Source organism: Girardinichthys multiradiatus, chromosome 2, assembly GCF_021462225.1.
Source record: "Girardinichthys multiradiatus isolate DD_20200921_A chromosome 2, DD_fGirMul_XY1, whole genome shotgun sequence".
NCBI lineage: Eukaryota > Metazoa > Chordata > Actinopteri > Cyprinodontiformes > Goodeidae > Girardinichthys > Girardinichthys multiradiatus.
Window position 1 is genome coordinate 33,312,503 of NC_061795.1, and position 5,003 is coordinate 33,317,505.

Here is a 5,003-nt window from a genome sequence, read left to right on the forward strand (position 1 = left end):
ATGGAACGGCAGGAGAGGGGGGGAGAGGAGACAGACAGAGGAGAAAGGCGGATTATGGCTGAATTACTCACCACACCACGGTAGGCGAAGGAGGACTTTCTCTTTTTAGCTTCGCAGGCTGATACTTCACGCTGCTGCAGACACCTGATGCACGGCAGAGCGAGGAGGCGCGGCTGCATCCCCAACCTCACCCTCTGCATCACACTCAGACAGGAACAGGTGCAAAACAAACAAGATCTGATTCATTTAAGTCAAAACAATTTATACTTTTATTTCCTTATTACAACCTCATAAAGCAGAACAGGTGCAGCCACCAAAGCAGTCTTTTATTATCACATCTCAGTTACAAATGCACACATCCTTGCTTTTGTTGCCCTAAAAAAAGGCCTTAGTTGAGCTCTGTCTGTGTGTGTGTGTGTGTGTGAGCAAGTAGGGGGTGTGATTACGCTGCAAGCGACGTGTTGGTGGCTGCAGTTTAAAGAGGAAACCATACGACTCAAAGCAGCTTTCTCTCCCCGCTGACATAAACACGTCTCCCGCGCCGGCGTTTAATGTCCGAGTGATGTCAGCGAGCATCGTGGCGCCCTGAGTCCAGCTGTCTGCTCGTCACATGGCGTTTAAATGAAAGATGTCAGCTCCGGCTGAGGCTCTGTAATCGTCTCGGTTTGTAAAAAAAAAGGACAAAATGAAAGGATTTCATGAGAAGTCAGGGATTTTCTTTGAGAAAATATAGCAACATTTGAGATAATATTTAAAAATAATAATCTAGGAAACAAGGTAAAAGTGGGAAAAGAAAAAGGTGTTTCTTCTGACTGGAGGTATATTGATGTTTTGGAGCGGTCCAGCTAGAAGCCCGACTTTAATCTGACATAATCTGTGGAGGAAGCTAAAGATTAGGGTGATGGCAGTAAGGCCTTCTCTGAGGTCTCCCTGCCATCACCAAAGATAAATTGACAAAATAACATCAATTTTAAGCAGGGTTTGATTGCCTTAAGGCCAATAAAGGGTTTTAAAAATGGTAAAATTCATTTTTATAATACAATATTTTATTGAAATATAAATATATTTTCTCAAAATTGATACTCTTTTTACATTTGTTTTAAGAAACAAACTTTATGGTTGAATGAAAATTTTAAATATTAAAAGTATTCCAGGGGTATGAATACTTTTAGCCTTAACTGTATAAATATTACATACCCTCATGATGGGCAATATAGTATTGGAATTTCAATTACTTATTTAAACTGTGTTCAACAAGAATATTTTAAAAATAATTTGGTGCACAAGTTGTCATTCCCTGTAGATTTTCCAAATATATGGATAGACCCCACTAACCTCTGGTTAAAAGCAGCAAATTGCAGAGAAAATACACATTTTCTTCACCCATCAATACAGATCCAGGAATAACTATTCCTGGATATTCGACCAAATCCTCTTGGTAGACTTGAAAAAGCTCGCGGTTCTTTAATTCCCTGATTGCCCAGTTGTGTCCAAGTTTCCACTGGCTTGTTGGTTTGAGGTGAGGCTAAATGATACGGAGGTCGTCATCCTTCATACGCAGCCCCTTAGTATGATGTGACCACCACCATGCTTGACAGTTGGGATTTTATTTTAGGTTTAGGACACCTCACCATGACTCCTCTAAACATTCTTATTGTGGCCGAATAGCTCCATCTTTGTCTCATCTGACCATAAACATTACTCCAGAGCGAGTTTAACTCATCTTGAACTAAAGAGGAAGAAAAATAATTACCACAGTATTGCAACATTATTAATATACACTCTATGGAGTATATTTTCTGATGAAATATATTTGGAGCAAACTGCTCTGGATGGTAGTGAGATTTTAGATCTCGTCAACCATTATCAGAGCATCCAAAACACATTTTTTATACAGGTCCTTCTCAAAATATTAGCATATTGCGATAAAGTTCATTATTTTCCATAATGTCATGATGAAAATTTAACATTCATATATTTTAGATTCATTGCACACTAACTGAAATATTTCAGGTATTTTATTGTCTTAATACGGATGATTTTGGCATACAGCTCATGAAAACCCAAAATTCCTATCTCACAAAATTAGCATATCATTAAAAGGGTCTCTAAACGAGCTATGAACCTAATCATCTGAATCAACGAGTTAACTCTAAACACCTGCAAAAGATTCCTGAGGCCTTTAAAACTCCCAGCCTGGTTCATCACTCAAAACCCCAATCATGGGTAAGACTGCCGACCTGACTGCTGTCCAGAAGGCCACTATTGACACCCTCAAGCAAGAGGGTAAGACACAGAAAGAAATTTCTGAACGAATAGGCTGTTCCCAGAGTGCTGTATCAAGGCACCTCAGTGGGAAGTCTGTGGGAAGGAAAAAGTGTGGCAGAAAACGCTGCACAACGAGAAGAGGTGACCGGACCCTGAGGAAGATTGTGGAGAAGGGCCGATTCCAGACCTTGGGGGACCTGCGGAAGCAGTGGACTGAGTCTGGAGTAGAAACATCCAGAGCCACCGTGCACAGGCGTGTGCAGGAAATGGGCTACAGGTGCCGCATTCCCCAGACCTGGGCTACAGAGAAGCAGCACTGGACTGTTGCTCAGTGGTCCAAAGTACTTTTTTCGGATGAAAGCAAATTCTGCATGTCATTCGGAAATCAAGGTGCCAGAGTCTGGAGGAAGACTGGGGAGAAGGAAATGCCAAAATGCCAGAAGTCCAGTGTCAAGTACCCACAGTCAGTGATGGTCTGGGGTGCCGTGTCAGCTGCTGGTGTTGGTCCACTGTGTTTTATCAAGGGCAGGGTCAATGCAGCTAGCTATCAGGAGATTTTGGAGCACTTCATGCTTCCATCTACTGAAAAGCTTTATGGAGATGAAGATTTCATTTTTCAGCACGACCTGGCACCTGCTCACAGTGCCAAAACCACTGGTAAATGGTTTACTGACCATGGTATCACTGTGCTCAATTGGCCCGCCAACTCTCCTGACCTGAACCCCATAGAGAATCTGTGGGATATTGTGAAGAGAACGTTGAGAGACTCAAGACCCAACACTCTGGATGAGCTAAAGGCCGCTATCGAAGCATCCTGGGCCTCCATAAGACCTCAGCAGTGCCACAGGCTGATTGCCTCCATGCCACGCCGCATTGAAGCAGTCATTTCTGCAAAAGGATTCCCGACCAAGTATTGAGTGCATAACTGTACATGATTATTTGAAGGTTGACGTTTTTTGTATTAAAAACACTTTTCTTTTATTGGTCGGATGAAATTTGCTAATTTTGTGAGATAGGAATTTTGGGTTTTCATGAGCTGTATGCCAAAATCATCCGTATTAAGACAATAAAAGACCTGAAATATTTCAGTTAGTGTGCAATGAATCTAAAATATATGAATGTAAAATTTTCATCATTACATTATAGAAAATAATGAACTTTATCACAATATGCTAATTTTTTGAGAAGGACCTGTATATTCTATCATTTCTGGACAATTTATAGAATAATTACCACTCAACATTCACACCCCTGACCTTTTTTACATTTCGTCACCAACATTAAAAACTTCAGGGTTATTTATGCTTCTTCCCCTAAATAAAATATTGTAGAAATAAGTACCTTTAGAGGTCGCCTGTGTGTAATTTAATCTCAGTGTAAATCCAGCTGTTCTGAGGGCCTCAGAGGCTTGTTAGAGAACCTCATTAGGAACACAGCAGCCAGGTCAGGCAGAAAAAAATAGAGAAGTTTTAATTATATCCTGACCTTTGAAAATCTCATAGAGCACTGGTTAGTCAACCATCTAAAAATGGAAAGATTATGCCTGTACTGCAAACCTACCAAAACATGGGAAGACAAACACAATCGAGCTGCAGAGACCCAAAGCTCAGGTGGGAGAATCTATGAACAGGACAATGCTCCACAAATCTGTCCTTTATGAAGAGCAGACACAAAGAAAGTCTCCACTGCAGATCGCCGCCAGCCAAGCAAAAAGTGGAAAGAGGTGCTCTGGTCGGATGAGATGATAATCACCGTTCTGGTTTACATACAAAACAAAATAACAATATGGTTTGTTTGTACTGTGAGGAAGGTGGTGGCAGTATAATGCTGTGTGGATTGTTTCCTTCAGTAGGGACAGCGAAATACAGGGCCATCCTGGAGAGAAGCCTGTTAGAGGCTGCAGTAGAATGAAGACTGGGATGGAGGCTCACCTTCCAACAGGATCGCAACCCTAAACATACAGTAAGAGCTACGCAGAAAAAGGTTGAGATATTCATGTGTTAGAACGTTCCAATAAGATCCAGACCAAAATCAAACAGAGAATCTGTAGCAGGACGTTAGAACTGATGTTCACAGACGCTCTCCATGCAATCTGACAGCTATTTTACAAAAAAGAACAGGTGAAAACTTCAGTCTATCCCATGCTGGTGCAGACCCTTAAAGGTTTGCAGCTATAGTTGCAGCAAACTGTATTGTTTTTCAGGAGCTGGATACAGACTTCTCCATGCTTCTCATAAGTTTATTTTTAAGTAATTTTGAAAAGTATTTATACTTTTCCTTTTGATTCACTACTATGAAAAAAATTCAAACCTAATACACTGAGGTTTGCTTATGAAAGGTGACAAAATGCAAAAAAACCCGTTTGCTTTAATCATTGTATAGTATCTGTGCTTCAGATGCTTCAGAGCTGCGTGCATCCACACATTTTAAAATACTGTAAATTTGATCAGAAATTACAGTTTACACAAAAATGTTATGATTTATGATCAAGCATCTCTACCACTTTATGTTTGGTGTTTCAGGTCTTTGATTTAACAGTTTTAACAATCTGAAGAGCAAAGAAACACCTTTAACAATTTAAATGATTGATTTTTAACCCTTTACAAAAACTGCAAAGAATATAAAATATTCTTTCAATTTTCGATTAGAAATAAATAGCATGTAACCTTGGGGGCCACTGGCCTCTGCATGCAGAGAGACAGGATGTCAGGTAGAAAGACAGAAGGGATCAGTTA